This window comes from Sus scrofa, chromosome 11 (assembly GCF_054392235.1).
Source record: "Sus scrofa isolate SSC_HxYL_T2T_F1_AM1 chromosome 11, Sscrofa_HxYL_maternal_Yorkshire_Landrace_v2.0, whole genome shotgun sequence".
Lineage (NCBI taxonomy): Eukaryota > Metazoa > Chordata > Mammalia > Artiodactyla > Suidae > Sus > Sus scrofa.
This window is the reverse complement of record NC_139393.1, coordinates 84,815,009-84,838,173: the sequence shown is the minus strand read 5'-3', so window position 1 is coordinate 84,838,173 and position 23,165 is coordinate 84,815,009. Positions and strand designations below refer to the sequence as shown.

The 23,165-nt window shown below is 57.5% G+C and overlaps 1 long non-coding RNA gene across 3 annotated transcripts in view; it reads right to left on the bottom strand.

Annotated features, from left to right (window-relative positions):
• The window catches only part of LOC110255867 (uncharacterized), a 477,486-nt gene extending 455,140 nt beyond the window's left edge, over positions 1-22,346 (bottom strand). For all 3 annotated transcript variants that reach the window (XR_014819982.1, XR_014819983.1, XR_014819984.1), the window contains exons 1-2: positions 22,175-22,346; positions 21,631-21,988 (exon numbers count right to left, since the gene is read on the bottom strand). This is a non-coding gene — a long non-coding RNA (uncharacterized LOC110255867). The remainder of the gene's footprint in view (positions 1-21,630; positions 21,989-22,174) is intronic.
• Positions 22,347-23,165: the final 819 nt, after the last annotated feature.

Sequence of the window (23,165 nt, the reverse complement as noted above, 5' to 3'; positions counted from 1 at the left end):
ACGTCGGGATGCTGAAGATGAGGAAAACAGCCTAAAAACTTCCGGGGAAAAGCCGCACAGGCGTCCCTCTGTTCCTTCTGATGCCTCGTCTTTGCACCGTCTTAGGATCACCAGGCGCTGGAAGACAGCGGGGCCCAAGTGGTCAAGCAAGACCTGTTTGCTTGCTTGCTTGTTTTCCTCTTTCCAGCCGCACCCACGGCACCTGGAGGTTCCCAGACCAGGGGTCGAACTGGAGCTGCAGCCTCTGGCCTACGCCACAGCCAGGGCAACACCAGATCCAAGCCACATCCGCAACCGACGCCACTGCTTGTGGCAACACCGGATCCTTAACCCACTGAGTGAGACCGAGGATGGAACCCGCATCCTCACAGAGACAAAGTTAGGCCCTTAGCCCACAGATCGACAGCGGGAACTCCAGCGTATGCTTCTTTCCAAGGAGGTTTGTACATCCAGCTAAGATACAGTCGGATGGGAAGGCTTGAAGGTGCATTTTCAAACGTGTACATACAAAGAATATTTCCCTTGGATTATCCTCTTTTTATAAAAAAGGCAAACCAACTGGGAATATATTCCAGAAAAACGAAGGCGTAAACCAAGATACAAAATCTGGTTATGCTCGTTAATTTTTCTTTCCTTCTCTCTCCCTCCCAGAATGTTCTTCTGGTGTGAGACTGGTTTGAGAGCTGGTGGGTGAGTGATGTTTGTAAAACCAAATTAAGAGGAGAAATAGAAGGATGGAATGTGTGAACGTTAGGAATGAAAAAACGAATTTTTGCATAATTTTATAAAGAAGCTGATGGAAAGAGAAAAGCGGATGGGGGAGGCTGGGGCGGGGGGTTCAGGATTGTTGTTGTCTGTGGAGCCCCCCCCACCCCCCCCCGCGGGATCTGGGAAGTAAGTCTAAGGAGGAGCCCAGCTATTTTCAAGGGAATTTTTCCCTGGTGGAACGTGCTCCTTTGACCTCAAGGCTGCTGTGAGACTGGACTACGTGGGTCACGTTTTCATAGGGTTCTGAGTGAACGACAACCATGTCAGTCTCAAACAGAGCCTATAATCAAACAAAACCTGATGCGATAAGTCAGGGCAGAGGAAGCACACGATATGGGCGAAACCAAGATTTAATTTTTTTTTTTTTTTGCTTTTTTGGGCTACACCTGCAGCATATGGAAGTTCCTAGGCGAGGGGTTGAATCAGAGCTGCAGCTGCCAGCTTACACCACAGTCACAGCAGCGCCAGATCTGAGCTGTGTCTGCACCTACACCACAGCTCACGGCAATACTGGATCCTTAACCCACTGAGCGAGGCCAGGGATCGAACCCGCATCCTCATGGATACTAGCCGGGTTCATTACCACTGTGCCACCACGGGAGCGCCAATATTTTGTCTTTTGAATCACAACAAATGCAGATTTACAGGAAGAGTTTTAGAAAAGCTGAAAGGTCAAAATAATTGCAGGCGTATACGTGCTAAGTGACAGAAGATGAAAATAAAAGGATTTTTAAGTTACAGTAAAACGAAAGCATTGAAAACCCCGTAAGACAAAACAGGCACTGGAGAGCTTTTCATCTTGCTGTGTGCTCTGGAGCAGCTGATGCGGCATCATCACTGAGAGTTTCTTAAAATAGGGCGTCTTCTCAGCAAAGTCCCCGGCTGACTATCATGCCCTAGAAATCCACTCTTCCAACCAAGTCGGTGGTACTGCAGTTGAACTAACAAATATCCACGTTAAAAAGTGAAAATTATACTGTAATTTCCAGATATTAATATGATTAAAAGTCTCCAAGAGAATCGACCGTGAGTGCAACCACAACAATACAACGCCCTTAACTCACCAGGAAGGAGTAAAATACCCAGACTCGAAACAAACCTACCAAAACTATGAGCTCCCTAAGGCCACCTTACCCCCCATTTTTAACTGTGCCTTGCTCTTTCGTCCTCTCTTTCCACCTCCTCTCAGTCTCGCAATCGGCACGATGCTGTGACCATGGTAACAGTACAACCACCTTCCCTCAAGCGCTCGCGACGCTGCGGGAACGCACAGATCACTTCCCACGTGTCATCCCAGCGACGAGGCTGTAAAGCCTCATCTTCCGTTCGTGGATTAGAATGCTGAGGTTTAGCAAAGCTATGTGTTTCTTACACATTTGTATTTATACTGAATGAAAAACCAGGATTTTCAGCCCATGTTCCTCTGTACATAAAATCTGTGCTCTCAGATGTGTTCCTCCCCCAGGTGTGTTCCTCCCCCAGGTGTGATCCTCCCCCAGGTGTGTTCCTCTCCCAGGTGTGTGCCTCCCCAGCTGTGTGTACGGGGAAATGTCTGCCCAGGGCGGAGCTGAGCCTTCAGCCCAGCCTTCTTGCATGTGTCAGTAATGATGGCAGCACGTGTGTTTGTGGCAAGGGGCACCTCATAGAAAAGGGGCACCGGCAGAGGAAGACAACGTGCGGGGGCCACCACCCCACCCCACGCCTGTGATCTCGCAGGTGCACCAAGGTCAGGCGCCAGGATGCTCCTCACTGCCCCAGATTCCACTCCACCAGCAGCTGCTCTGCATCCTCAAAAGCCTAAGGGACGCGCTGCTGCTCCAGTGATTTCTGCCTCCGTGTCTTTCTGATGCTGGGCAGCAATCTTCGCCCAGAATGCTTCTCCACTCACTTATTTCTGTCCTCCCCCAGCTGACATTCTATTTTTCACTCGTTTCTATTTAGTGTCTTTCACGCTGGCAGTGTTTTCTCTGATTCTGTGTCTGTCTTAGCAGAGGCCAGAGCTGTCCCAGCCTTTGCTCCTTTCAGAAGCTGCTCCCTGTCCATCCTCGCTGGGGGGAGGGGGGGGGCTTCGGGGTGGGCTTCGGCTCGGCCATCGCTGCGACCACGGGACCGTCCTCTCCGTGTCCAGGGCTGCGGCCTCGGCAGCACAGGGAGGAGGCTGGGGCGGGGAGTCCGGGGGAGGGTCTGGGGCCCGAGCCTCCCTTTTCCCCAGTGTCCTGCAGGGCTGGGTTCAGAAGCAGGAGGCCAGGAGCCCCATCCCGACTCCGACCCGGCTGAGCCGAGGCTGCAGCCCCCGCCACCCCCGCCGCCTCCTCTGCGCCCAGACGGGCGCCCTGAGGCGGACGCGGCACCCGCTTGTGGTGTCCTGTGTGCGGGACACACGTGGCAGAGTCCACTGAGGAGGAGGCCCCGGATGAGCCCAACCTGGGGACATGCCACGCACGGGCCTCCTCTTCCAAAATATCAAGACGGAGCTGCAGCTGTTACAAGCCCGCGGGGGAACCCTGGACGGGTGCAAAGTGCATCTAGGGGGCACGGTGGAGCCAAAGGGCACGATTCAAACACGTGCTCTGTGGTAGTAGAACTACGGATCAAAGTTAAATGTGATTTTTCCTGTCTTGTAGGGCCGCACCTGCAGCATATGGAGGTTCCCAGGCCAGGGTCCGATCGGAGCTGCAGCCGCCACCACAGCCACAGCCACGCCAGATCCGAGCCACGTCTGCCACCCACACCACAGCTCAGGGCAACGCCGGATCCCTGACCCACTGAGCGAGGCCAGGAATCCACATCCTCACAGACACTACGTCGGGCCCTTAACCCACTGAGCCACAACGGGAACTCCTAAACGTGCTGATGGCACCTTCACCGTTACCTTGGTACATGTGACCCAGACACACAGAGAACCCGACATGAGGGCAGAGACCAAGACAGGGTGATGTTTCTCACAAACTGAGGATGTTTGGCCACGCCAGAGGCCGGGGGGCCTGGGACAGTCTCCCTCACAGGCGGGCTCAGAAGGGCCCCGCCTGCTGGCACCTTGATGGCGAACGGGGAGTCCCGCCTCCAGCCCGTGAGATGCGTCTGTCGCGGGTCCAGCAGCCCGAGCTGGCGGAGGGATGTTTCGGGAGCCTTGATTTCTGCTCTGGAGGAAATGGGGGAGGGCGCTGCTGGCATTTTAAATGTCTGAGCGATGTTTTAAAGGGGTCTCTGGCTTGGGCAGCAGTCAGAGGCTCCAGGAGGAAGAGGCGAGGACGGGCACAAGGGCAGCGAGCAGGCTGCTGGCTCAGGAGGGGAGCAGGTGCGGTGCCCCCAGGAGGGCCCAGCAGCGGGAACGGGCCCCCGGGAAGCAAGGATGGAGAAACAGCCCACCCTCCTCCCAGACGACAGGTGCCACCCCGGTGGCCTTCCGGGGGGACCCCAGCTTGGCAGGCAGGGGCCAGAGGGCAACGAGCTGGTGGTCAAGCAGGTTGAACCCGCTGGCGTGCACCTTCCTCGGCGGTGCTCGCACAGGCTGATGAGCCGCGCAGACAGGAGGGGCGCAGCCAGGCCCCCGGGGGCAAGGTGACGTGCGGCCAAGGGGGTCTCGGAAGCCCACTCCTCACCCAGCGGGGGAGCCCCCGAAACGCCTCTTTGTGACAGAGGCCGAGCAGAGGCCCCCATCTCTCCAGCGACCTCCTGCTAAATGTCCACCTTCAGAAGCAGAACTGCCAGGTCTCCAGGTCCAGGGAAAGAACCAGAACCGGCCGAGCGCCTGCCCCGGGTGGGAGGGGCTGAGGCCCGAGCGAAGAGGAAACAAACTTTCCGTGTAGAGAACAACTGGCCATCGACAGAGGATGTGCGATTTGGAGAAACAGCGATAAACGGGGGGTCTGTTTGTCATCGCGACGGGCAGGAGCTCCCTGCGCTAAGGCCACAGCGCCAGGGGAGGCCGGGCCCTAAGGACTCCGGCCAGTGAATCTGAGCTGCAGCTCTTCGCCACGGAGCGGGGCGCGCCCGGGGCACAGAGCCTGTTGGCAGGGTCGGGGGGCCCGCCCCAGGGACAGAGGACAGAGGATGGAGGGACGGGGACAACGCTGCCCAGGGCTCCAGCCGAGCTCAGGCCTGGGCCCTCGGGGAGCAAACGCTCAGCCCGGGAAAGAGTGTGCGACTGCCTGTGATCACAGCCTGGAGCCTCACGTGCGACCCCACGGGGGGCGTGCATAAAACGGACCCCACGGTCCCCCAGCCGGGCCAGGAGCCAGAGGCACCTGGGCCTGCGCTGAGCTGGGTTTATCAACATCGCTGGTTCATTCGGCTGAAGTTTGCAGTCCCCGCGTTACAGGGACCACCCCCCAGGCCATCTGCATGGATGACCATGACCCATACTCTGCCACCCCCACCCCGGCCCCAGGGGGCCTGAAAGTCGAGGAAAAAGAGGCCCAGCCAGCGACTCGGGGCCGGTCTGTGTAAGCAGGACGGTCAGTGCCTTGGCCACTAATTCTCTGGGCATCGGCTCCCTGCCTCCTGTCCTGCTGGCCCAGGAGCCGCCCCCCTGAACTGGGTGGGGAGGTGCTGAGGGGCTCTGTGCACCCCAGAGCGTCCTGCTCCAGACACGCTGGTGCAGCAGGGGTAACAGGTGTTCCCTCGATGGGAAACAGAAAGGCACAGGCTTAGGGACCGAGATGCCGGGGCTGGGGTCGGGCCGGGGGGCGGGGGGCAATGGGTGGGACCCAGCAGGAGCATCGCAGTGCTTTCTGCCTGTGTCCTGAGAACAGGCTTGGGTTGAGCCGGGCATTGTCTAGACCCCAAGTCTCAGAACCTTCCCTTCAACAGCCAATGGGCAGCGGGATGAGGGCTAAAGGCCAGTGAGAAGTGCCTCTGTGGCTAAAGATTCCAGCTGAACTTGGGGACAAACTGTAGCTCGAGCTGGGAATGTAACGTGAAAACAAAGAAGGCGAAGGCCAGAGCCTGAAACAGACTGATTGCCAGGAGGCCGGCGAACTCACCTGACCCGCCCTTTGCCCTTGTGCCTCATTAAGAACATCGCAATAGCACGTTAAGGGAAGGTTTTCCTGCTCAAATCCCAGATTTTGCAAAGAACATGAAGGGGAACAAGGAATCACCTTTGAAATGAGAACTTGTAAAATCTGGGATTGCATGAAATAAAAAGGCCATGGACTTTCCAAATCCCAAATCCCTATTCCATATTCCATCCCAAATCCCTGAGAAGACAAAATAAAGACTCAGCCACCCGGCCGTCCCCACGGCAGAGAGGGAGCCACATCCGTCCCCTGGGCACAGCGGTCAGATGTGGCAGTGGGGGGAAGAGCCAGAGCAGACAATGAAGTAACAACTCAGTGCTGATGAAAAGGGAGAACGCCCACCTGCTGAGCCCCTGCCTCAACATTAGACAGTGTTTCAGAGGCGTCACGGCTCAATTCACCAGGAGCTCCCTGGCAGGCACATCCAGTGGCCTCTGTGCAGACTGGACCTGACTTCCGGGAGCATTTGACGCAACCAGCAGCCCTCTGCTGCCTGGGTCTTCCTCCTTCACCTCCTCGGCATAAGCCCTCTGTGTCTGCAGCCGTTTCCTCACTACCCTGCCTCCAGGGGGCAGCCCACTCCCCACCTCCCATCCACACATTTTCCACCACCCATCACCCATCCATCCATCCACCAAATATCATCCAGCCACCCATCACCCATCCATCCACCCACCCATCACCCATCCATGCACCATCCATCCACCACTCACCCATCATCCAACCAACCCATGCACCCATTCACCCCGTCGTCTGTCTGGTGGTCACGCCATGGTGGACGTGCTCCGTCTAAAGAGAAGATGTATCTTCCTGCAGTGGCTCTTCACTGGTCTTAGATGACACACCAGCTTCTCAGGATGAAAGCAGGGTCCTCCGTGGTGACTCCTCACTGACTGTCCTGACCTCGCCTCTTGCCACCCTTCCGCCCTCACTCTCCAAACTCCCCCCGAGGACTTCGTCTCACCCCCAAACAGGCTGTGCCCCCACTGCTCACCTCCGAGTCCTCGGCACAACCTGTTCAAAGGTATTGCCTCGTGAAACAGACCGGACCCAGCCCTTTCTAGCCAGTTCACAGGTCTTAGCTGAGTGGGGACTTTCCTTGGAAGGATTCCCAAGCCCCTTCCCCCACCCTGGTCTGGGGCCACCCCAATCTGGGGCAATAATAGGAAGTGTCAGCCTCAGAGAAGTGCTGTGAGCACTGAACGAGAGGATGCGTGTCCAGCACCCTGCATCGGGCCTGGGCCACGACTGTCCACCGCATCCTGCCGGCCATCATAACTGTCCTTTGAGCCCCTCCATGACGCCGATGTCCCCCGTGACACCTCTCCCAGCCCCACCAGACGGGCCTGCAGGGCCTCTGGGCACACCTGCCCACATCCTCCCACACAGCACGGGTTCTGCCTTTTCTACCGTGTATGCCTCCTCGACCCCGCTGGGCTGAGCCTTCCAGGGACGGGTGCTGGCACACCCCCACCTGCACAGGCACTCAGGTGTCCACTGGTGAAGGTCCATGTGCATACCGTTATCACCTTAAAGAGGGGAGAGCAAGCCCTGGAGAAGTTAAGGAACTTATCCAAACCTACCTTGTGAGTAAGCCATTGAGGAAAGCTCACTCTGCAACGAGCTCCAGGGCACAATGGCTTCCGAGGAGTAAGGAAGACTAAAGGGGAATCCTGGGTCCAAAGACCTCCGAGCCCAGGGCCTAGAAGGCTGGCCTGACACATCCTAACCAGACTCCAGAAAAAAACATTGCCTAAAGTCTCGCAAGACCATTTCAGAATTGAGTTGCAGCAAATTATCTATGAAAAACAAACAAGACAGTGTGTTCAGACGACCGGCGGTGGTTCTAAATGATTTAATACGTGAAGGCGCCCGAGTCATGAAAACAAGTCCATCACCCAACAACCTCTCCTCCGCCGGAGGTGGTTTGTATGGGTTTCTCCACGAAGGAAGCGAATGGACCTTTTAAAGTCTATTTAAAGTGGTTGATTTTCTAATAACAGCTGTCACTCAGCTGACACTGTTCCATAACTTCTTTCAGTCAGGGGGTCATTAAGTTTTCATCCAGCAAAGCGTACTGAACGTCTGCTGTGTACAGGTGCCGACCCAGGTGGGGCAGATTTAAAGACGATTAAAAGTCAGCCTCTCAGGCTGCTGACCGTCTACTTGGGAGGATTGCAAGGGAGCAAGTGAGGAAGGCGTGGCGAGGGGTGGGAGCCAATAGCGGTGGGCATCACAGAGGCATCAAGGTGCAGGAGCCAATAGCAGTGGGTATCACAGAGCCATCAAGGTGCACGAGCCAATCGCGGTGGGTATCACAGAGCCATCAAGGTGCAGGAGCCAATAGCAGTGGGTATCACAGAGCTATCAAGGTGCAGGAGCCAATCGCGGTGGGTATCGCAGAGCCATCAGGGCGCAGGAGCCAATCGCGGTGGGTATCACAGAGCCATCAAGGTGCATGAGCCAATCGCAGTGGGTATCACAGAGCCATCAAGGTGCAGGAGCCAATAGCAGTGGGTATCACAGAGCTATCAAGGTGCAGGAGCCAATAGCAGTAGACACCACAGAGCCATCAAATGCCTGGGGAAGCGGGCAGAGACTGGTTCACAGAGAAGAGGAACTTGGCCTGGCCTGGAGGTGGCCGTCCCGGTCACCAGGTATGCAGAGCGGACGGGGAGAAGCAGCCATGCAGCATCCGAGGAAGCAGCGGAAGCGACGCCCGAGCACTGCAAAGCAGCAGAGCCTCCAAATGAAAGAGCTTAGAGACGTGGCTGGAACGGCCAGTGTCCTTGCGTAATACACCAAGGAACTGAGAAAGCGCTTCCTACAGTACAGCGCCCATGTCTGCCTCTGCCTGACATGATTTGCCCTTATACTGTATTTCTTTGTTATCTTACTTTATCGATAATATCTACTAATGATATAGAAATAATATCAATATAGGAGGAATGGTGGGGAGAAAAACACTAAAAGATGCTGAAAGCAGTGGAGAGTTGAGTGAGAAACAGTATTTCCAGACTCCGCCCACCTCCCCGAAAATGACTCATTAACTGGGGTGAAATGTCCCTTTCCCGTAGAGGCGCCTGGTGGATGCCACACTGCCGCGGGCACCGTGAACGTGCTTCGGACCGCGGGAGACCTTCAGCCAGTCTCTGAGCCCCCCAGTGGTGAGCAAAGTCAGGGGTGGGCACACCTGTTCCTGGAGAAAGGGGCTCTAGCTTTTGAATCACTGGGGAAGAATAAATAAGAATTTCCGCACTTGAGAAAAACACCGTGTCTTTAGGCGGAAGTGCAGACCAGGCTCTTCCGTAACCACGTGGGGAAGAGGGGGTCCGGTGCCTAAAAGATTCTGCTGCTCCCACCACCACTGAGCCCACCCCCACCCCCCATGCAGGATTACAAAGGCCTCGCACATCGCACAGCCCGTCTGTAGCAGCTAGAGAGTCGCAGAGGCAGAGGCAGCTCTCCTGTCCGGTGGCAGCAGGCCGGGCACAGACGGGGCTCCCAGGGCTCCCTTTCCACGATGAGAGGCCACTCTGTGCAGAGAGCCTGCGGCTGTCACAGCTGGGAGTGGATGGGTGGGAGGAGGGGCCCTGGTCCAGGGTCGTTTCCACTTTGTACCCGCCCGCCCTGCTGTCCCACCGGCACCACAGAGGAGAAACCCTGCTATTGTCTTGTGAGCAGATTACCTGGTCCCCATGCCTGCGGCTGGGAAAATCCTGCATGTTCCCTCTGCTACTGATTTCAGAGGCACCAAGCAGGCTGAGCAGCCCTGTGACCAAACTTGGGGGGATGGGCCGCGGGAGCGCGGAATCGGCAAATGCTGGACGGAGCTGGAGGCCTGGCCGGAGGAGCCACGTGACTCCTCCAGGGTCCTTTGCCGGGAGAGGCACGAGGGGTCCCCGCATCTCCCTGCTGTGCTTGGGGGACCGCTGGTCCCCGGCACCTCCTTACATGCGAGAGAGATGTGTATCCGTCCTGCTGGTTCCATTTCCCGGGAGACCCCCTGCCCCTTCCCATGCCATGGGCACTACATGCTGTCCATGTGTAACCACGGCCTCCAGCCCTGGAGCCTGGGCCTGGACGCAGCTCACCTAACGCGCATCCTGGCCTCCCTGAGCCCGGGGGCTCCAGGCAGGGGCCCTGGCTCACATCTTCCGCATCACGAAGGCGCCTGGCAGCAGAGACTGACCTCCGGCAAAGGCAGAACGCTGCCACCCAACGTGGCCCCCCCTCCCCACGCGCCCCTCCTTCTCCAAAGGGAAGAGTCCAACTCACACCACCTACTCTGGCAGGGGACAGAACATGGCGTGATGGGCTGTCCATCCGTCACAACTCCCAGTTCCTGTCCATCTTACGCCTCAAGCTTTCTGACGACCTCACCAGTCAAACCACCTGTATCAGGAGGACCCACAGAGAAGGCGCCGGGCGCTCAGGTGCGGGCGAGACGCGTACGTGCACCGGCCCTCTTCCCCTCAACTGATCCTGAACCCCCTCCTCGGCTCCATTTGGCTTATTTTTCATCGCTATGTCAAGCCTGGAACCCGATTTTTCATGATGTGTTCGTTTAACCGAATATATTACTGTAGGAGGAAAATAGAGATTCTGGGGGATAGTTCATTCATCCTGCCTTCAGCTGGTTTCCACTGCTCAGGAATTTCATGGCATTCCATCCGCGGAAAACCTAGAATTTTCCTCAACGCCTTAATGACACATTCTCCCGCTGACGTGGACCCAAAGTCGGCACTGCGGACCGCAAGGGGTGAGGACACTTGGAGGCTGTTCAGGCTGCACAGATTGTGGCCCCCACCCACGAGTACGAAATGACTGTTTCTAGAAGGAACGCCCCCTTACAGCTCACTTTCCTCCCTGAGCTCATCTGCCCTAGTTAAAATCGCTGGTCCGCAGGGCCCAGAGTTTCTTTCTCCCGGGAAGGGAAGAAGACGGGCGAGTAAACACTGATCAAGCACCGCGAGCGCAGAGGGCACTGCGTTCACGCGGGGCAGGTGGCTAAAGGTTCCGGCCTCTGGGTCCCTCGAGAGCCGGTTTCCGCATTCGAAGGGATTCCCCAGCATCCGCCCCAGCATGCCGGTGGTGGCGGCACTTAGGGCTTTGGTAGCCATGGTGACTTCTGCTGCTCTTCGTTCAACAAAAGGCCACTGTTGCAAAGCCGGCTGATGGAGAAAGCCCCTCCAGGTGGCTGGTTTGCCGTGGAGGCCACGCCAACCACGCCCTGCCCTTCCGCCTGGCTGGGGTGTCACTCTGGATGAGCTGGGGAGCCCCCAGCCCCAGCTTCTTCCTCTGCACACTGAGGCAATCAAAACTGCTTCCTGGGCATCTGTGGGCTTTCATTACGCAAAACCTATGATATAGGGGCTCGCTGCTCTCTGGGCACACAGCCGCTCTTGGTGGGGGCACCCCCTGGTTGCAAGGCTCTCTGGGCCCAGAGCCCTGGTGGTTTGGTCAGCTGGCTTGAGATTGCGGCCAGGAGACAACCCACAGGGGCGCTGGACAGGCAGCAAGAGGTCGCAGTTGAGGCTGGAGAGGCCCCGCCCACCTGCCTGGGCACAGCCTGGAGGGGGAAGGGGCAGAGGCGCTGGGGCTGCCCTGAGCCCAGGAGCCCGCAAGTCTGCTCTGTGCAGGGCAAGCCCTGGCCTCCTCGCCCCTCCTCACAGCACCCACGCTCCAAAGGCCCCGTTAGCACCCTGCCTCACCACCCTTACGGCTGTGAGCTGGCTCCCTGCTGGGCCCCTGCCCCGTGTCTGGGGACCTCGGCCCAGACCCTCTGTAGGGCAGGGCCCACGAGAGGCCTGGGGAGCGGGTGGGAAGGGAGAACTTTGTCCACTGGCCGGGGGTGGGGTGGGGGTGGGGGTGGGGGGTGCAGAACAGAGACCAGGCTGACCTCTCTGAGTCCCTAGATGGTGGTAGGTGACCCACACATGGCCCTCAGATTGACGTGGGTGATCAGACCCTCAGAAGAGCCGCGCCACTTTCAGCCACACGCACCATCGCCCCTGTCGTCCCCCGGGGCCAGACCCCCAGCCCCAGCCCCCAGGCCTCTTAAGACTGGGGACAGATGAAGTCCAGCAGAGCATCTTTGTCGAAAAGACTGGTGACAAAGTTCTATCCTTTCTAAAGAGGACCCGGGACACAGGCCCCAAGGATGGGGACGCCCCCTGAGCAGCAGCCCCGCCCATGGCCCCTCTCTGCTCCGCCCTCCAGCCTCGAGAACTTCCAAGCGCTCACCCGCCTCTGGCACCGGGGACCCCCCAGGCCCCCTCAGCTCTGCGTCACCTCCCTGCCCTCTGGCTGCCCGGGCAGCCCCATCCGGGCACAAGGACCACGCTCCCCTTTTCTCGGGCAACACCCCGCTTGTCCTGCCCTTTGCCCTCGTTTTGCAGCGTTCTTGCCCCGCCCCCACCCCGCACATCCCTCCCCGCACCCCAGTGTGTGACTCCAGCTAGGGCCACTAGGAGAGGCCCCAGGGGGGAGCAGGACCGGGGACCATCCGCACCCCACCCCGTGGGCTGACCCAGGGCACACCCGGCCCCCAGGACGGCGGGCTCTCACCAGGGAGGTGGGGAATTCGCCACCCCGTTAGAAAGCCCACGGCTCGCGGTACCGAAGCTGAGTCACAAAGACAAGCCCTACCTGTACACGGTCGCGAATGTCACGGGAGCCTTTGTGAAGCCGTTGAGGTGACAGCTGCGTGTCGTCCCTTCCGCGTGGAGGGCGGTGACCGCACTCGCCGGGTCGGGCCTCCGCTGGCACCTCGGAGGCAGGGACCAGTCCCCATGGACGAGCCTTGTCCTTCTTCCGGGGGAAGCTTCAGAGCAGAGGCACCGCCGTCGGAGAAACCGGGCGCCCGCGGCCGCGGGGAGACGCAGGACCCTCCCCAGCCCAGCGTTTCGCGGAGACAAAACACACACGACGACAAAGCCGGGCGTGCGGACCGCGGCCGCCTCCCGCCTGCCCTGGCACGGGCGCCCGCTCTGCCCGGCGCCGGGCGCGGTCCCCTCCGCGGTGGCCGCTCAGCCTGCCGTCGGTGTCCCTTGCCTCCTTGGGGTTCCCCCGGGGCCCCGCACGCGGAGGCAGCGAGAGGCGGGGGAAGGGGGCTCAGCGGGCTGGTGGCGCAGGTGGGAGAAGCAGGACCTTCGCTGCGCCCACCGGAGGCTAGACGTTCCCCGCCAGGCCTCAGCGGGATTCAGGCGCAGCCGCCTGGCTCTCAGGGCCGCAACACATCCCCGCGGCGGGATCGCTGGGCAGAGCCTGCAGGCCGAGGCCCCCGAGCGGGGGCGGGCCTCCAGTGGCCCACGCCCAGCTGGCGGGTCATCCGGGGTCATGACCTCTCGGTGACCTCCGCCACCAGTCAGTGGCAACATCTTATAGCTTTTGCCTCCGGCACCGAGACCCCGTTTTTCCCCCGATGCAAAAGGAGTTCTTCCTGCAAAGACGGGCCGCACTCACCATGCGAGGAAGCAAGCAGGTACAGTAGGAAGCTGTGTCAAAAAACACAGCTCAGGTGGGGAGGTTCAGGGCGCCCCAAAAGCGGGAGGGACTTTTCCTTCTGGCTGCGGGCAGGAGGGCTTATTCCTTTGCAAACCTGGCTAAACAGGGCAGGTTCTCGGACTCAAAGGACAGGCCAGGGGCAGTCAGGGGCAGGACAGACCTGCGCTCACAGACCAGCAGTTCAAAACCCCCAGGCCAGAGACCATCCGAGTAGAGTACCTGCTTCTTGATGGCCTGGCTCTGGGGCTTTTCTCATTTTTCTTGCATGAAAGCAAAGAGACTTCAGATCAAAAAGGAAAAAAAAGACTAGAAGAATTACCCCCAGATATTAGGATCAGCTGCCTTTGGATGATTTTTATTATTTTTCAAGTATTTTTTAATTTTCTATAATGAGATTATATCACTTTTATAAAGAAAAATAGATATTTGAAATTTAATGACTATGGGAACCATTTTCTATGGTAACAAAAAGTTTTAATGGCAATTTCGAAGCATGTAGAAACTGTAAGGTGACGTCTGTTTTTAAAAAACAAAAAAGACAGTGAAACTGTGCTGATTTTATTTTATCACTCAGGTTCCAACCTACCTCATTTGCTCGAGCCACGTGGCTAATTCTATTGGATGAAATTGTCCGTATAAACAAATACCCTAAGCTGCGGAAATGTCATTTAAGTATGTATTTGTGAAGAGCTGGCTGGAACTTTTCAGGAAGCCATTAGCCCCAGGTGACAGGCTGTTTCTACGCTTGGTCTTGGCTAGAACCCACCCAGGTTCCAGATGAGGATGGGCTTCCAGAACCTTCCCAGCACCCTCCCCACCCCATGCGTCCTCTACTCTCTCTCCACGGGTGCCCAAGTGCCCTGGGGGTGTGGAGAGAAGATCGGGGCTGGCCCTGCCTCTGCTGCTGGGCTGACAGCAGACACGGTTTGTAGCCCCTGAATCTATATTTGGGTTCACTTTATTTCATCTTTCTAAAATCTCTTGTCTTATTTTTAACGAGTCCCATGCTGGCTCTTCCCAGCCCCCCACCCCCCCCCATCCTCTTTGCTCCCTCAGGGCCCCGGAAACCGTTGTCATGTATAAATGCTGTCTCCTGGTTCTCTCGCTCCTGGTAGATTCTGGAGCCAAGGAGAGGCGTTGAAGAAAACTGGAATATTCCAGAAAAGAGAGAGTCAGGGTGTTTATTTACTGAAAGCCTGGGCTGCATGCCTCCTGCTAAGATCACAGTTCTGGACGCTCCCTGCCGGCCAGAGGTTCCCACTGGCGCCAGGCCCAGGCAGGGGGCTGCCCCGTCACTCCCGCCACCAGCCCTGCCCACCCCTTCGTAAAGAACTCTTGGCCTGAAACTCCTCACTTGCCCTTTTCGGATGTGCCACGACTCTCGTGGCAGGACGCTGCGGCAAATGCCCACAGTGAGTGAGGACAGCCATACCTTACACCTGTCGTAAGAGCATCAAATCCCTTCCAGCAGAGACGGACATGGGGCACCTACGGCCCTAAGGCTCGGCTTCTCAACAGGGCAAATGTAAGCGCCCTTGAGGGTCTCTGCCGTCCACGCGACCCGGACAGTCTCTTAGGTGTGTGAAGGTAAGAAGCACGCCCGTGCCCCTCACAGGCCACCTGGCAGGCAGGGAAGGGAGGAGGGGGAGGAGGAGACGGGGCCTCCGCACCCCCAGGCGACCTTCCCCACACCCGGAGGCCTGGGCTTCTCCACCTCCGCCTCCAAGGCCGCCAGGCAGCTCCAGCCCCTGCAGTCCGGCCAGCGTCCCAAGCCGCAGCGCCTCACCCCAGATGCATAAGATGGCACACCATCCCGTTCGCCCAGGTCACGGAGCACCCACTGCTCATTTCCTGCAAAGAGCACTTTTTAGAGCGTCCTGGGACAGAGTCCTGGAGGGAAGGAACCAGGCTCTCTGGTGACGCCAGGGCAGCAGGAGCAGAACCGGACAAGCTCTGTGTGCCCTTCTGGAGGGCGATGGGCACGCAGGTCCCGAGGGCCCGGCTCTGAAGGGGCTTGGCACCCAGAGAGACAGCAGAGGCTGCGGAGAGCCTCTCCTCCTGAAGGAAGCTGAGGGGACGGGAGGGCCGCCCTGAGGTCTGGCCCGGGTCGGGGGGGCAGGGGGGTCCGTGTGTCTGGAACAAGGGAGGCACTTTAAAGAGGTAACAGGAAAGGTGACGGTGCTGAGAGCACGTTTGGTTTGGGTTTGATGCTAGATGCAGATGGAGGCGGTCCCCTTCCGAGGGAAGGGGGTAAAGATTTCAGGTCCATCATCCTCTTTCTGTAAAGGCTGTTTGCACCTAGAATTTAAGGGAAAATGTTTTGTCCCTTTCACCCCAGACAGCTTGTATCTTTCTGAGCCTCCAGCGTTCGGTGGTGCCCATGGGGCTTATGGCTCCCAGATGCTGGTTGTGCCGCACCTCAGCTTTGAAGATCCGACCAGCAGAGTCCAGACAGTGACGTCATGGTTCCTCTTTCCTCGAGCATCTCAGGGAAGCGGATTCTGGGAGAAGGACTTTCACAAGGGTCAGTCCAGATATCCTTTCCTTCTCAGGAAGTCACCAGGCCCTCAGATAATTCATCAATGGCTGAAGAGTCAGTCGGGTTGCTGACACATCTCACCAGACCCAAGCTCTGACAGCAGACACCCCGCCTGCAGAGAGGTTGAGTGGCACCTGAGACGCAGCACTAACGGCCGCCAGCGTGTGCCGAGAGCTGTCCGCGCGCCGGCTGACTCTCAGCACTTCCGAGGTCTCAGCTCGGCTCATCCCTCTCAGCCCTGGGAGGCGGATCTCATTACCACCCCACCTCAGGGGTGGGGAAGCCAGCTCCGACAGGTGGGCTGGAGATGCCGGCTGCATCCGGGCAGGCGGACCCCGGGGTCTCCGCGCTGCTCTCCTGCCCGCAGCCGAAGGTACCTCCATGCTCTCTGGGTGGGTTGGGCCTAAATTCCAGACGTAGTTGAGGTTCAGCCAAGTCCAGCTGTGGGCGAACTTGACCGACACCATCGTAAAGACAACAAGGCTTCACAGAGAGCAGCGCTCGTGAGAGTAGAGTAAACCCATCCCGTTATTAAGACTGTGCCGCCCCGCGGAGATGCAGCCATGGGCGCCACGATGGAGCTGTTGGCTGGAGACGTGCGCAGCTGGGGGCACCGATTCCTCTGTCTGTGGACCAGGGCCTGAGGGCAGCTGCCTCAGCCGCACGCCTCACAGGCTCTTGCTACAGGCTCCCCCGTTAACACTGGACAGTGGCATGCCACCGGGATGGGACCCACACACCACACCAGGGCGCCAGACACACGCCCCCTTCCTGGGCCTGCACGGGCCACTCCCCGCGTCGCCTTCCCAAAGAGGGCAGGGACTGCTGCTCTGGGCTGCTGCCGTGGAGGATTCGTGCAGCGGCTGGCCTTGGCCCTGGAGCTGACTTATCAGAACCTACCAGGTTCTGCAAACCGGGCCTGCAGGTCATTGTCAAGGACGGGCAGACCCACTATGAGACTGATTCGAAACTGAGATACTGAGGCTTGTGGCACCCTTTGTACCCCCGCTCTGGGCCCCACAAATACCAGGGTCGGGACCCCACCTTGCTTGGCTTTTGGCTTGTTGAGTGTGTCATCCTTGAAAACAAGGGTATCAGGATTTAAATGACCCAGGGACAACAGACTCCTTTATTTTCAGCTACACAACATAAGGCCCAGCGGAGTAGTGCATCAGGAACAGAAAAGGGGCAGATTCGAATAAGCAACAAACCCAAGGGAGGGAAAACGCAGATGTGCCTTTGCAAAGGTAAAATCCGCTCCTTGCTTTCTTTCCACGGCCACACCTCTGGCGTATGGAAGTTCCCAGGTCTACACCACAGCCACGGCAACACCAGATCAGAGCCGCATTTCTGACCTAGCTGCAGCTGTGGATCCTTAACCCACTGATCAAGGCCAGGGATCAACAGTGTCAGATCTTTACCCCACAGAGCCGCCATGGGAACTCCTAAAATACACTTTTAAAGAATGAACACAACCCGGGGTCACTGCCCACTGCCCGGTTGTTACCTAATGCCCAGGGAGGCAATCACGGCGCCTCCAGGCCTCGCTCAGCTATGTTCCCTTTAAAGTTATGTTTTCAAAATCTTGGTTCGAGCCCAAGAATAACAGCAGAAACCCTTCCTAGCTGAACTCAATCACCGTTATGTAAGGAAAACCCATGGGATAGATGATTGATGTTGTGGAATGTACCTCATTACATTTTCTTTGAAATTAAAGATTCCTGCCGTATGAAGCAGTTCTGAGAACAGAATGAAAACTAACCCTAACGACAATGCCAACCATTGTGTCCCGAAGTAACCGCCCTCGCAAGTCCTTAACCGTCAAAACCACGAGGCAGGAAACCCATGTTCTCCATGTTGGAAACGCACACCGGATGGTTCTGGAATTATCAGACACCCACCAACTGCATGTTTTCTCCCGGGGCCCAGAGTTCCAATAGCATCATTAGATCCTAAAACATGTGAGCTTTTCAAAATAAAGAGAAATGATATTTTGAGAATTTTCCCAGTGCTTTCTAAAGAATGCTTAAAAACGTCTTCCCCTTCGCGACAAACTCCCGCAGAGACCTGCGGTTCTGAGTCGTGTTCACTAAGGAGAAACCAGACCTGGGGCGCAGGGCAGGATTGCATCGTTTCAGGCTGGTCTTTCAGTAACCTGACACTGCTCAGGAAAAGCTGGAGGAAGGGCCAGCCATTAGGGTAATGAAACATGTGCTGGGGACGGGAACCCAGTGCAGATGGATCTGGATGCCCTGCGCGTCTCCAGGGGCAAGAAGCCGTCATCTGCCCACGAGCTCGGCATTTCCCGCAGCGCAGGGTGAAAGGACGTCTCCGAAGTCGTGGCAGCCTCTCCCGATCCCTGGACCCGAGAGCCAGGATTTCCACAGAGCCGTGGACGAGCGCTTACCCCAGGCCCCCAAAGTCTCAGGGAGGTCAAGTGGCAGAGAATAAAACAGGAAAAAAATAGAAGCCCTTCAGACGCAGGTCTTGATGGATAATTACCTGCATCGTGTCCTTTGGGGAAAAACACCTGCCTGTTTTCTCTCTCCGCCACTTTTATTTGTCCTGTTTCTACTGATCAAGGCGTTCATTTTCATCTACATTCTGATTCCCTGAAAAGTAAGAAATATCCACTCAAACATTCCTTTTACAGAGTTGATATTTCCTTGTAGGAAACCTAGTCCGGCCAAGGGAACCACACGTCACTGGACAATCGGGGATGAAAAGGCTGAAATGACGTAACTGGGAGAGAAGTTCCGTGAAAATAAGTAACGAAAGCCCTTGGACGCCACTGACGTTCAGCTCGGCATCGGTCCGTGTTATTTGCCTCCAATTTACAGGCTGTGACAGGCAGCACGTCCAAGCGGCGGGTGGGGGGACAGATGTTTCCCTGGTGACATGCACCCCTCTCTAGCCCCTCCTCCACCCGATGATCAGCTTAGAGCTGGAAAGTCACCAGAGGAGGCCAGGTCAGCCGGCGTCTCGCCTTAAGGAACCGCCCGAGTGGACCCGCCATGGGGCCTCCCACCCAGGACCGGGTCACTTGCCCGGAGTGGTCCCAGGTGAGCTGCTCCCTGTGCTCCAGGTAAGCTCGCAGGGGCGGGGGTGGGGGGTCCGCCTCCCCCCTTCCACAGAAACCAAGCTCCTGCCACCCCCACACTGGCCAACAACAGGCGGCCCCAGGGCACGAGGTGGGGGACCTTTGGCCCTGGTGGGTCGCCAGCTGGAGCCAAAGACTCAGTGTCACCTCCCACAGTGGGACGAAGGCCACGTGGCCACAAATCACGAGCTGAGAAGGTTCCTGGGGAGGAGCTGGCGGATCCAGAGCCGGGACCCCGACCAGCTGCAGGAGGAGGTGCAGACAGGCTTGGGGCCTCTCCTGGGAGAGCTGGGTGAAGGCCTGCCTGGCCCCACGTCCCCCGCCCCACCCCGAGCCGCTCGTTCCCAACCAGCCTGAGACAGAGGCCAGAGCATGGTCTGGAGTGTGGATGCCGGGCAGCCAGGGTGACCTGACCTCGGCGACCTCCGTGCTGGCCAAGAGGAGGCTGCCTGCACACCTGCTCTGTCTTGGCGACGCCACAGACGACGCCTCACACCCACGCTACCTGGTGGAAAACCCCCCCGGCTCCAGTTCCCGTCGGAAGCCCTCTCGGCCCGGGCACCCACCAGGCTCCCAACGGCCTGACTGGAGCTCTGGGCCGGGAGGGGCTGCCCTGTGACAGTGGTGCCCTGGAAAGTCACCCGTGACAGCATCCAAGTGCCACGCGGAGCACAGGCCTCACCACTCGCTTTTCCCTTTTTAAGTAACTAGAGCGAGAAACCAGGCTCGAGAGCAGAGACCTTCCCACACACGTGGCCGGACCCCCGCACAGAAAGCCCTGGGGTCTGTCCCCCCTGACAGAAACCCCTGGGGTCCCCCCACAGAAACCCCTGGGGTCTGTCCCCCCCCACAGAAACCCCTGGGGTCCCCCCACGGAAACCCCTGGTGTCTCTCCCCCCCACGGAAGCCCCTCCCCCACCCCACTCCTCAGCACACGTCTCAGGTGCGGAGGACAAAGCCGCAGCACGTACGTCAAGTTAAAACAGGAGTTTACAGAAGAACTAACTATTCAAGGCCACCAAATAGTTAAAATGCAGGAAATTATCGTTTTCAGGGTGAAAAATGTGCTGTGACACCTGATCAAGGGTTTCCATCCTGAATAAAGTCTCTTTTTTCATCATTTCTTCCACAGCAAAAACACCCCACGAACTTTTCTTTCCCGTTTCTTTTACATGAAGTTGAAAGCTAATTCTTTGACAATTAGCCGTCTTTTCTTTCCCGTCGACTTAACTTGAGGGAAAGAATGACGACCCCGCGTGAGCAGCTCTGTCGGGGGGAGAAAGCAGGGAGGCATCTGCCAGGGTTTTCCTGACAAAGTGCATAATGAAAACGCCAACAGAGTCCTGGCTGGCTTTTCCCCAAAATGAACGCGAAAGAGATTTCAAAATCAGCATTTATGTAAAGGAGGTGCTGCAGAGACTGAACAGCATGGAACACTGACTCCGGCAGCGTGGAGCAAGCACAGCTAGAATCCTCCTTCTGAAAGACTTCGGTGGAAGGAATGCATGTGCGAGCTGCAAACACACAGAGGTGTGCTAAGCAAAGCATCCAAACACACACTCCTGTAAACTAATTGGATAATGACATAGGTTGTCGCAACTGTCAGCTTCCCCTGCGCCTTTAAAAGTTCCTTTTGTGAAGCCTGCGATTCCCTTGTTAAAACACCAAAACAACACAGAAACACCTGTGAGCAGCCCTGAACCCAGCCTCCTCTCATTGTCTCTTTTCTGGACGTTTCCGCGGGGCAGGCTCACTCTCTATCGGTCCAGCCTTCCTGAAACTGGCCAAGTTTAGTGGTGTGTGACCACACGCTGTGGCCTTCATTTCAATTTCTGTGTTGTTCGGTTCTGAAGCAAGGACAGAGTTTGCAGAACCCTCCAAAAATACTCCTTCCTCATAGGATCCTCAGCAAAAACGCTCACCCAGACTGAAACTGCTGCCGTCCACCAAACAACCAAACGCCGGCGAGAATGACATGACTGTGCCAGGGCAGACACTGCCCACACAGCCCTGCACGCTCCTCAGCCCCCAGAAGGCTTTTCCTTCTCTCCTTCCTCTTCCCGTGTGTCCTCTGAGCTATACTCAGAGACAAGACACTGGAACTCGAAAAGCAACCAGCAATGATGCCCGAGCCCAGCGAGGAAGGAGCGGCGACCCAATGGACGTGTTCACGCCTCGTTACTCTTCCAGGCGGCAGGACACGGCGGCGGCGGCAGAAAACGCCCTCCGGGAATCGCCCCCGACCTGACTGGCCTCGTCCCCCGGGGCTGGGTCCGGGAACACCCGGCTATTTTCACAAGCACAGCAAAAACTTCAGGGGGGGCTGGCATGGGTTTTTGCAATCCCCTGAATGTAACTTTGCACCAACTTGAGAGACAGAGCAAGTCTCCTCTGCCCAGGTAGCAACAACCCAGAGGAATCCGTAGGCGGCCATCCAGCACCCCCCACCCCCGAGTCCCAGCGGCAGGTCACTCCCAGCAACGGCCCCAGCGGCCGACACACACGCCCCGGCTCCAGGCAGCGCGGCCGCGGCCCCACCTGTGACCCTGGGGAAGTCACTGCGGCTCAGACAAGCAGACCCTCTATGGTCCACGCCAACACCTAACAGCAAAGGCACCGCAGTTGTGCCGGCGAGCCCCCCCTTCCCCACGCCGCCCAGGGACCCCCTCCTGCAGGGGGACCCAGCCGCCTACCTCCGGCGCCCGGCGTCCAGCTGCCCGTCTGGTCCTCGGCTCGGGGACCCTGCTGTCCCCGTGGCGGCAAAGCTGCTCCGAAGAATCACGGCCGTCCTGTGGCAGCAGGTGGGGTCTCGGCAGCCTCCACGGCCGCGGCAGCGACGAGCACAGCTTGAGCCCGTCCACAATGAGCCGAATATCGTGCAGCAGCGACAAACGGACGAGGACAGCCGGCGCACAGAGCAAGCGAAGTGCCATTTCTGGAGGCTGCCGAGCGCCCGCGTGCCCGAATGCTACAGTTCCTCTCCAGGCTCGCTCCAGCCAGCTCCTTCTGCCGTTGCTACTGTACCATAATGCACTAGGTCTGGCTTTTACCCTATTGAAAGAACATGAATATATTATTATCCACACAAAAGAGCAGGTTATTGTTTATGAATTACCAGCCTTCCCAGGAACAAAGGCTATTTTCATAAGAAAACTCAATTTCATTTTAGCTCCAATTTGATTCCTAGCTGAAGAAAAGAAGCCCTGCTCCTAACCCTCAAAGGATTTTTATTCATACCATTGAATGGGCTTTATTGCTTCCTTTTCAAAACTGACGTCGAAAGCTTTTAGAGTAAAACATTGACAAAAAATTATTGCGCTGCTATTTTGTGCAATAACAGAGCTGAAGAGGGCACTGATTCCTCAGCCAGCCTTCACTGTACTTCCGAAAAGCAAAGGCTGGAATTAATGACAGACCAGCGAGAGGAGGCAGGCGGAGGCCTCACAATACACGTCAAGTCTAAATGATCACCGTACATTGAAAAGCCCCCAAAAAAGCCCGCAGCTGATTGATTCCGGCTTTCACAAGAAAGACAGGCTTGAAGGGTTTATTGCACCACAATTTACTCGGAATTATCATAAATTCGAATGCGGAGGCTGAATGTCACCCGGCACGCTCCAAAAACACACACCCAGGGACAAAGTTCACGCAGGCATTGTCACCTCTGGGCCCGGGCTGAGGGCGGACGGGGTGTCCACGTCCACGTCGGGGCTTCACGTGCTCTTAGCATGTAGACACCTGACTCGGGCGCCGGGAGGAGAATCCCCACCCCCACCCCGACCGGAGCGTCTTTCCATCCTCACGTTTAACGTGGGAGAAACGCGCTGCTGTGAACAGTGGCCCTGTGTCCGGAGGCGCGATGCCCGCTTCGCCCCTGGATCGTCCGTCCTGAGGCCGCCCTGGAGCGTGAGCTCGGCCGGAGGGCCCATTTCTGTTCCCCGAGGAGGCAGGTGTGGCGTTGGCAGGGGCTCAGGGGCTCACAAGAGCAGTTTGAAGGTAAATGTTTAAAGGACACAGGTTGTTGTGGCTAAAACGTCTTCCTGTGCATGCGTGGCACTTCCCTTGCCCTTGACACTTGAGCGGTAGTGGCTAAGCTGGCGGGACGGCCCCAGGCGCTGCCCTTGACATCGAGCAAGGAGAGTCCACTGTGTAAGACTTGTCGCTGCAGGGCCTGGGGGCCTGCCCACGGGGACGATGCAGGCAGGATCGGACCCGCCAAAACCCAAAC